General features: G+C 43.4%; 1 pseudogene; it reads right to left on the bottom strand.

The window, feature by feature from the left end:
• Positions 1-3,830: 3,830 nt before the first annotated feature.
• Positions 3,831-5,696, bottom strand: LOC147616787 (galactolipid galactosyltransferase SFR2, chloroplastic pseudogene; annotated as a pseudogene).
• Between the last annotated feature and the right edge of the window lie 5,396 nt (positions 5,697-11,092).

Here is an 11,092-nt window from a genome sequence, read left to right as displayed (position 1 = left end):
GTTGCCTGCTGATTATCTGCACTAAGACATTCTTAACCTTTACTACTAAGGCTTAGCACTACCTCTAGCAAGGATTAATAAAAACAAGAGAAAGTTATGAATAAAGACATATTTTAGTCTAGTATGTATGCATCATAGATTGAGCTTAAAAATGCCCACTTAGATGAAAAATTAAACTAACCCCATGAGGAATGCTAAAGATATAGTCATATACCTATGGTTCTAAATACTACTTTCTTCCATTTCTTTGACGACAAATAGGCGCGACATGCAAGTTTGAACTGCCCAAAATGTGAGAACAAGGTTCTTTCAATTCACTTCTGAACACATCATTACTTGGGTTTTGTTTTGCACATACCCAAAGGCAATATACTACATGATTTCTTCTAATCTGCCAAGTTTGGTTGTGTATAGAATTCTTTTGTTGTGTATATTCAATATTTAACACTTTGGCAATATTCAGGCTTTTGCAGTGTTATCCCACATCCCTCGTCAAAGGTACTTAGTTATGCTTTGATACACATTTCATATTATAGTGGCTGGTAAGTTTTAGTGCTCACTAATAAAATGAAAATGAAAATAATTCAAGCATCTATTAAGCTAAATCGGTTGTTAGATAACATTATTTCTAGTGCTTTTCAAGTAGAAAAAGCCTTGAAAGCATTCATTTGATCACAACAAAATAGGGCAATAATAATTGACTATATATAACTTCCATATAGCATCCCTCTTTTCTAATTGATTTTTTCATCTTATATAGCTAAAGTGGACTCAAAAGAAGAAGTGTCTCGGACATGTGCACTTAATAGCTAAAGAAAAAATTCGAGCATAAGAAGTGTCATTCGGAGCCTCCCTGAAACAAAGGTGGGACTGGGTAATTGATAAATTCAGGGGCAAGCTGAATAGGTGGCTGGGTATGCAGCTATCGTTAGCGGGCAGAGTGTTGGTAATCAATCACTTTCTAGCTGCTTACGTCCTCTTCTTCCTCACCTGTTGGTGGAGACTCCCAGACACTCATCTAAAGGAAATTGAAAAATTATGTAGAAACTTCCTATGGACAGGAGACCCTTTCGGGAGAGGAGCTGCCAAAGTTAGATGGGAATTCTGCTGCCTTCCCAGGACAAAGGGGGACTAGGGGTAGTAGATATACACGCTTGGGCTGACCGTCTTGCTGTTAAAACCATTATTAGAGCTGTTTTTCACCCTGAGGAATTCTCTCCCCTACTGCTATTCAGAAACTTTGACCAATTCTCCCTTGAGAAATTTTCAGGTTGGAAGGATCTGCCTTGGATTACTATTTTGATAGGTCATGAAGCTGTCAAGCCTAAAGGGTCGGAGCTTCTTCGCTCTCTGTGGAAAGCTTGGAACAAATTTCGTGACAAGGTAGGGGTTGTGTGGGAAAGCAGACACATCTACTCTATCAGAGCTTCTGACTCTCTCTGGTTTCCTCTTAGTCTAGTACCTTCGGTGTCTAGCAATTCAATGCGTACTGCTCTACGTATACACAAGAAGGGCATCAGATTATGGGCACATGTGTGGCAATCTCCCTCCCATAGGTGGATGAGCAATGATGAACTGATGATAAGATTCACGCTTCTTCCTTGGGAAGTTCAGTTGGTGCGGGATCGTATCAACATCTTTCCTGAGAGTGAGGCATGGCAGCTATCAGTTTCTGAGCCCTTTTCCCTCAAAGCTCTATGCTGGAGAGGAGGTACAGCTTTCGATTACCCTCCTCGTGTGCACTCATCAGTGCCGTTGTCCCCTGTGCATGTGGTTCTCAACAAGAGATGGTCTGTCCTAATATGACAGACGCCAATGGAATTTCAAATTCTTCACAATTTGGTCTAAAGAGATTCAGCCTAAGAAATCTATTTTATTGTGGTTGATTATGCATAAAGCCATATGGACAGGTGACAAGTGCAGGAAATGTGGGCTAGCAGATGGGGTATGCGTTAGATGCAAACTTAGTATTGAAGACATTGGGCATTTGTTCAGAAACTGTCAGAGATCTGTTGACATCTTGTCACCGGTTTGGTTTGGTTTGGGCTGCCTGCCCTCTGCAAAACAACTACTTCTAGGGGATACTGTTGGGGTGCTCTCTCGGTGTTGGACCAGAGTCAGAGCTGAATTCCTTTGGCTGATTTGGAAAGATAGATGTGCGACTGCATTTGAGGTTGCTTACCAGATTCCAAATCTGAAAAGTCTTTTTTCTAATTTTCATGTGCAGATTTATGACTTCCACATGGTGCAGACTAGACTGTATACCACGCAAGCTGCAGTACCTCGAGAACCTCCAATTCAACCAAGCAATCTGGCTCTCTACACCCAGGAACAGCTGCACCAAAGGAAGGCGGATGAGGCCAACCGTTTTGTGAATTTTCTGCAATCCAGAATTGAAGCTATACGCTAAGGAAATTTGTAATTGTTATGCTTGTGACCCTTGGGACCCAGTGCTGTATCCCAACCAGATATTGTAATTGGTGTCTTTCTTAATTAATTCTTGCGCTTGTTGGTTTTTTTAAAAAAAAAGAAGTGCCGTTCTTGTGTGCTGAACAACTTCCTTTCTTATGTGCTTATTAACAACCATTACAGTGTTGCTTCTACTGACCTGTAATGTCTTGCTTCTAGCGATGTGTCGTTGAGTGAAAACTATCGACTCAGTCTCGTCATCATGGTAATGGAAGAAGCTAACACATTTCGGTGGAGATAATCTCATTGTCTCTGTAAACATGGAGGGTCTAACAATACCATAAAGGATTGATTTGTAATTAGAGACAATAAGGAATTATGCAATTGTAAGGAAATGAACAAACTTTAACGAAACGAGAACAATGATTTAGAAAAGCTCAGTTGCAGAATAATGTAGGAAAGAATTGTGAATTATTTTCTTCGAGCGTGACAGAAGGTTTCAATAATAAGAAGTGCAAGAACAACATAAAGAAGGTGTTGATGTTGCCAAAAAAAAAAAGGGAAGGTAGGAAGCACCAAAGAAGTTCTTATGATGTCTCTATTATGAAGAACTCATTGTTGCAATTATTTACAATGCCGAAACTATCGGATGAACTCTTAATCAAATGAAGCATTTTATCGATGTTGGTGAATAGATTTCATGAAATCTCAATCCATGAAATAATTGCGACAATCTTACTTATAACATAGCCTTGACATGTCTGTGCAAGAGTCTAATTGACAAAACTATGTAGTAATCGAAGTAATATGTATGCTAGAATATTGATGATGTTAAATGGCGAGACCCCAAACGAGACCCTTTTCGTAGCCCTCATCTGCATCCATCCTTATGGTACTCAACTTTGATGTGTTTGAAACGACGTTTCACCAAAGGTATGTGGCAGTATCACTACTTGTCATATCTAACCAAATGAGCACTTTGTTCATCTCTATATCTCTATCTCTTCTCTTCTCTATATTATATAAAGGATATTATATCTCTTCTCTTCTCTATATTATATAAAGGATATTATATAAAAGAAGAGTTTCACAAAGCTGCCACATAGTAAGAATTTGAAGGTTCGAGAAGAGAAGGAGGAGGATTGAGAAGAGTTTGGATTTGGAGGTCTCAAACGATGTGCGAAGCACGGGTGTACCCACTAGTTAGATATAATCATGTGGATATATATCCAACTCTACTCGTGTATGAGATGAGCGTTGGTTTTTCCTATGAACAAAACCATTCAAGACGGACATAAGGTTGTACACCATGCAATTGAAAGTCAAGTGACATGAATGGAGATACCTGAATTTGCATGGACAAATTTGAAAAGCTTCCATGATAGTATTTGAGGTAACCTTGTGGACAAATATGGTAGGCATTACAGTTCACCGGCTCTGAGTTCTGAAGGAACTGTTACTTCGCCGCCAAAGAGCAAGCGAGTGGCATCAGACAGAAGCATGGTGGCAACCTCAAGCGATCGAGAGGCGTGAGTGAGCAGCCCATGGGTTTTATAGTGGCCAAAGCGCCAATCTCTTTCGGAGATGGGGCGCATGTTGGGCTGGTCCAGACTGTCCGCCCACATGCGGCCAAACCCATCGGCCGCCCGGCAGAAAGGTCTGATCCCTCCTTCTCTCATGTCCCTATGCAAGGTTTCCCACTCATCTTGTCTCTGTCCGCCCGTGATAATCCCGCTCTCTGCTATCTTCTTGTAGAGATAGTAAGAAGGGCGAGGGTACCGAGTGAGGTTGTGTGATCTGTCCACATAAACCAACCCAAATTTGGGGCAGTACCCATCCGCCCACTCCCAATTGTCTGCAATTGTCCAGTGCAAGTAGCCATCCACAGGAACCCCTTGCCCAATTGCAGCATTGAGCGCTAGCAAATGCTCCACAAGGTAAGGCCTCCGCAGTATGTCACGAGCATCAGCCATGCCATTCTCAGTGATGATGTATCTCAAGGGGGGTCTCCGATCCTTGTAACGCTTGTGGAAGGCCAGCAAGAGCTCATACAGGCCATCAGGGTAAACCCCCCTCCCTGCCTCGCTGTACTCTTCGTCTTTGGCCAGCATGAGCCCAGCTGCAGAGAGAACCTCCTGCCCATAGTAATTCAACCCACAGAAGTCCAGATGGTTGCGAATGTGATCAATCCAATGGAACTGTGTGAGCCACCTCGCAAAGAGCGCAACGGGCACATCCAGCAGGCCGTATGGCCTTATGATGCCCACATGATGTGCCACACCTACAGGCGCGCTTGCGCCCCCCTCATGAAGCGCTTTATAAGCTGCGATGTGAGCTTCAATGATGGCATCCATAGCTTTGCCGAAGTCTCCGAAAGGGGAGAAACATGTGAGGGACCTTATAGTGGACATCTTTTTGCCGGGAGGCCAGGTGCCGGAGCAATGAGACAGGAGCACGAAGATGTGGGGCTCGTTGAAGGTGATCCAGTAGTCCACCAGGTGCTGGAAATGATCTCTGGCGAAAGCCGCGAATTCGACGAAGTAGGCGACGCTGCGGCGGTCGGCCCATCCGCCGTAAGCGAGTGCCCATTTGGGCATTGAATGGTGGAAAAGAGTGAGCATGACGCGCATGCCCTGGCTGCGAGCCCTCTGCATGATATACTGGTAACGTTGCACTGCTTGGGCGTTGGCCGCTTGGTGCGTGCCGTTGACGGGCTCAACAGGCACGATGCGGCCCCAGTCGACGCCCAGGCGGAACACGGTGGCGCCGCCCTCCTTGGCCAGCCCCATCTCCACCTCCGGCTCCGACCAGAAGCGTAGGCGCTCTTCCGGGAACGGGACGGTGTGCCACGCCTTCACCGGCCGCCGCGAGACCGACATCCTCGCAAACTCCAGCCACGCGTCCTCCAGCTGATCCTCCACATGCGCCGGCGCCGTCGCCAGGCCGAAGAAGAACCCACTTCTGTTGTTGGCACAGTGCTCCAGCTGTTGCTGCGTAGCGGATTCATGGCAAGAAGACTTACCGAAGAAATCAGCCAATATCGCGTCGGAGCTGCATGACGGGAGAGGGGACGCCTGAGGTGGAGAGACTACAAACGGGAAGAGAGTAATACAAGCCACAGCATAAAGGAGCAAGGCGCCAAATAAACATGCTCCACAGATTGCTATCGAGCATCGAGGCATCGTGGTGCAGGCAGCAATAGCACAGCCACAGTCCTCCGCCGCAGGTGTGGCCTTTATCTGATCATTGAGAGAGCAAAGGTAGAAGAGACGTGTGCATACGGACATGTGGAAAGTTTGTTTATTGCCTAAGCTACAACCCTAAAGGTTCATAAGGTTAGGTGAGTGTTCCGGAAACATGTTTGACTGAACCGACATGAACCCTTCTCACCATGGGTTGAATAGCAAAAGGCAATTTTGAATAAGCATTTTCCTCATAATCTCATGGAAAAGTTGGAGGCGGCTGTTTTAGAAGTTGAGCAAGCTCTAGGTTAAAGCGAACTTGTCTTTTCCCAAACCTTGGGTTAGGTGAGTCTAGATTTTAGCATCGGGCCTTCTCCTCCTCCTTTCCTTACTTCCTAATTTGCAGAAGTGATGGTGGTCCATTTTCATCGTTGCACACAATGTTCTCTTCGTACACCTTTTAACTTATTAGCATGAAGTTTCAGCTTAATAAAACTTGTGGTCGTGGCTAAGTCTTTACTTCAATGATGACTTTCCTTAGATCTAAAACTACACCTTCCCATGTGACATTGTGCTTATATAGTGGCAGAATTTCATATCGATTTAGAGTTAAATCTATAGCTTTATCTTAAGTGCAAAGAAGGATATGTATAATGGAGAGAAGGCACATGGTGCAGTATGTTCTCTATTTTTTATCAGTGGAAAGGTGAAACAAGATAGAGATGTGAGAATTTAGATTCGGATATGTGTGTTTCATGTGTGCCTGTATTGTTTGTAGATAGTGATGTGTAACATGAGTCATCATAGTATTAGAATATCATGTATTCATCTTATGAAGCACCTTGGGTTATGGGATATATAGATAGTACGTTTGATGTGAGTTGGCAAAGAAACCTTATGCCATAGCCTTTTATAATCTTCCCTTTATTCATATTCAAGTCAAGAGCATACCTTAGCCTTGTCGAAGGTCATAAGGCCTTACCTTTGGGTCGCAAATACAACTTCTCGATGTGCGTATACTAGCGCATCCCATCCTGTCCTCATTCCATTATTGCATCGAAATGCTCCTTACCGATATGGGGTGAAGGGAGAGCTCTTTTCACCTAGATGAAGGAAAATAGAGATGGTCCTTTTCGCGATGGTTCTCTCTCACAAAAGGTGGGGGAAGAATAAGCTAATAGACGAGGGAAACCTACAAGCAAACCTATTCAAGCAAGCATCATGAATCCAATAGCATACAAGCAAGCAAGAGAAGAGAAGAGAAGAGCTCACAAGTATTATATTACAAGGGAATGATTGTGTATTACTTATTATAAAAAATGACTAATATACAAGTGACTAGTTTTCACACTAGGCTAGCCAAACTAGTTTTCACGCTAGGCCAACCAAACTTAAAAATAATATGGCCTCTATTACTAGTCTTAAGCAAGTATGCACATGAAGTTAGACTTTTCTATTTGACATTAAGTACAAAAAGGTAAGGCTACTTTATACGTTCCCACATCGTCTTACAAAAGATAAGTACCTGTTCAAGTAGGTAAGATGGCAAAGTGCCTTATGGTAGGTTGGGTGGGTGAAACCATATTAACTTATGGAGTGGTTAACATACTTGTCTTGTGACTGTGTCCTTGCATCACCCAAGTCGGTGGTGAAGTTTTCTTTTGGGTGGAAAGGTGTGGATGGTTTAGGATACACTATGAAGTTGTCATGTGAGGTTAAATGGTATGATTCGAGACCGATCCGCAAATGTAGAGCATATTGGTGACAAGCTTTTGGATAGCCCTAGTGGTTGTCGAGGAGGCATGAAAGGTATAGATGATGTAGAAGTTCTTCAAGCGTGGCCTCCATATGTTGTGGAAATGGTTAGATCCCTGGCGGTCCGCATCTTCTTGGTGTGCGCTTTTGCCGCACAGGTCGTAGCTGGGGACTTGCCGGACACCGTATGCGAGCCACGAATGGCTGCAAGCATACAACCAGGAAGGCAAGCTCAAAACAGAATGCAAAAGGTGTGTCACTCACCGCTTAACTGCCGCCTTGAAGGATTCCCGCGTCGCAGCCGTGAAGGAGGAGCCGCCGTCGCCGCTCTACCGCCTCTCCGCCGCCGCCGTGCTGCTACACCGTGCTCGATCGCTCTCTCACTCACTCTCTCTCTCTCTCTCACAACGCAGGAGAAGGAAACCAAAGAGATAAGGCAAGAGCACTCTTGTATTCACAACACATGAGAATGAGGATTTTAGGGTTACATTTGACTCATATAGGTGACTTGGCCGTTCACACTTGGGCGCCCATATATGGCCGACCGACCCTAACCCTTATCCTACTGATATCCAAGGTGCGCCTCTCATCGGCGATCACCCAATCCCTTCATCCTTAACATATGGTGCCGACAAGCCCGGCCCATGACTCATAATATTTAAATTAATGACGTAAAATATAGTACGTCGCCATGTCCGCCATGGGTTAACATGCCCCCCTTCCTGATGTAGATTCCGTCCTCGGAAGCTATGGTATGGTAAGCTCAAGAGGGTTGTTGTGGTAGACCGTCTGCAAAACAGGGAAGTAGAGTGAAGGTATGCTAGAATTCAAAAGATATAAAGTGTATAAATTCAAGCATGTGAGACCACAATGGATGTTGCTATGAGAACTTAGTTTAGAAGTCACATGAGTGAGCTAGTGTAGCAAATTAATAGGAGTTTAAAATTATTGAATGGAATTCAAGAGTTAGCAAGGTGTCACAGGTTAATCAAGGTTTATAACTGGCCTAAGTCAAGGAAAATAACCAAGCTTAATAAATAAACAGATGACCACACTGTGTCTACTCTAAGAACAAGTTAATACCACACGTCTAGGGACACAAGAAACATCACAGTTACAGGAGCCTTTTGCCTCTTTTTTTTTTTTTTTTTAATGCACGTGACAATTTTTACACACAATGGCGACCTTCCTAAGGCAAAACTAACATCGATCCTGGTACCATGTTTAACACAAGGCATTATCCAGGAATCTATTAGCTCACTTTAGGCAAGGCTACCCCCTACCAACCAAGGCATCGGTCTGGAGTAGAATACTCCTCGCCTACCAAGTATCAATAAGGCGATAGGCCAACATTAAAGCACACTAACCCTTGTATTGCCATTTATTGTAGGCTTTTTTTTTTAAATCTATTTCTTTTGATCTTTGCTCCTGAACTAAAATGTGTTCTTACATCCTTTCGACAAGGGGTAAAAGCTATGTCCTAGAGGTCAACACACACATGGCCAGGTGTCAAACATTAAGATGGTTTGACCCTAGACCTAAGACAATCGTATTCCAAGGTTAACTAAAGACATCATGCTGCCTAGGAATATTTCCAATAAAGTTAAGCTCATTAATGTTTTACACTAGCATGCAAGCAACTTCAAAAACTAAGTAGTACAATGACAATTTCCATGTGGTCATGCCGTATAGTTTATGAAATTAATTGAACAGAAAAAACGAAAGAGAGTGGGTATGGAAGAATTACACCTGAAATTGGAGATCTCCTTGATTTGATGAGACAGCTTGCAATGTGATGTAGATATATTTTGATGATCGTTGTGGCAGTCTCAAGATATGGAAGCAAACCCACCTCAAACTTTTTAACCTGTACAATCAACTAACAAGCACTATACCTCGAGAGGCACATCAGTGTGAAAATTTCAAGACTCGTTTAAGGAATCTAAACTAGAAAAAACTTGAAAACACTAACCTACCTACCAGTCACCACACTACTACTGAGAATACGGTAAGAGGATGTTGTAGAGTCCTGGCTCTAGCCCCAAGGCTAAGCCTCTATCCGCATCATCCAAACAAATAAAGTCAACCTCAGTAGTGCCATGAGTTTCATCCGTCCATTCATCATTGTCAGATATTTCCTTTTCATTTTCCCATCCACATAAACTCATCAAGAATATAACCATGCGAGGATAGTCATCTTGTGGAAAAGGAAAGCATTGGGCTATCGGGGATATTTCCTCTACGGAGTAGGGGTCAGTCATGGTCAATAGGCGAATTAGCCATTCTAATTCTTCAACATTTTCCTCTCTGGCCAGTACATCTATATGATCCCATTCAGTTTCAATAACAGGATAGCACATGTGAAATATCTGAGAAAGGTACAGATGATACCTCTCATCAAAGGCGGGAGTGGATGAAGTGTATGATGATCGTGCATCTGCCATATCTGCAAACACAGATATAGCATCAGTAGGTTTGTGAGACAGGTCAATCTAGTTCTTGATTGTATACAGATATTTATCCTCTTTTTGTGCTCTTGCTCTTTTTACTATTTTTTGTTTTTCTTTTCTTTGTTTTTATTTTTTTTTATTTTTTAAAAATGTATGAAGCTATATATATACATCCCCTTGAATTTGGCAATTACATGGTCAGGGGAGAAGGTTAAGGAGAAAGCATTAGAATGTCGAGCGTGAGTACATGCTCCCCCTTTCCTTGGGTAGATCATATTATTTGCAATGATGTTGCAGCCTCTTGGAACCAATTTGTCCAGCGGGTCATAGGTTGTGATGTGGGCAAATAGCTTTTTATGACCCTTGTGGCCACATCCAATTGTAGAGATGGTAGTGTACGCTCCCATTGACGAATGGAGGAAATGGTTTCCGACGATACTATTACAAGGGGAGACGTAGACTCATCGGTTTTTTGTTGGGTGTTGACAAGAGTAGGTGTAGAGCATGTAGAAACTTCTATATGATTGTGTGCCTGGCATGAGGAGCTAGAAGCTTCATGTGGCTCCCCCCTTCCTGAGCTAGGTGGTAATGATCGATATCGTTTGGGAATCCAAACTAACTCTGGAAGTGGTGCGGAGCACTCTGTTACCTTTCCCTTACCACGGTCTTGAATTGTCATTGGGGTGGCAACAATTGGTTTGCAAGGTTTTATAGGTGATGTAGAGGGATTCACCTTATGTTTAGGAACCCAAATCTGGTCATTCCCCTCGTAGTACCCTTGGGCTACTAATAATTTTTTAGGGATCCACCGCAATGTTACATTGCCCTTTCTCGGGTGGGTAGCTACTTTCCTTTTACGAGGCTTCTTGGTGGCTGAACGAGATTGAGCAGGGGAAGTAGCTGTTAACGAAGCTTTGGGGAACCATTTATATGTACTCTTTGGCATAGTAAGCGAAGCTTTAGGGACCACCTTGCCTGTTTCCACTCTTGGCGTTGAAGCGTTAGAGGGGTGGCCAACAATCGAAGATGGTTTTGCCACTGGACTTTGTGATTTTTCGTTATCTAATATTTGAGTGGATGACTTAGGTGCGGGATTTTGAGCGGTCAGACCTAGTGTTGGTTCTTGCGTTGTGACTTGTCTGGTTGCCCAATCGATATTGCACTTGGTGGCCATCATCCATTTACGCCCTAAGATTACAGTCCCTTCCATGGTACCAGCAGGCATAACCAAAAAGCTTTGAATTATGGTTCCCTTGTCATAAGCAACCGGAGTGTGCAGAATTCCTGAGACAGGGG

Source organism: Cibotium barometz, chromosome 38 (genome assembly GCF_041138505.1).
Source record: "Cibotium barometz isolate CiBa-2024 chromosome 38, ASM4113850v1, whole genome shotgun sequence".
Taxonomy (NCBI): Eukaryota; Viridiplantae; Streptophyta; class Polypodiopsida; order Cyatheales; family Cibotiaceae; genus Cibotium; species Cibotium barometz.
Note: the sequence above shows the minus strand (reverse complement) of the source record. Positions and strands in the feature narration are given on the sequence as shown.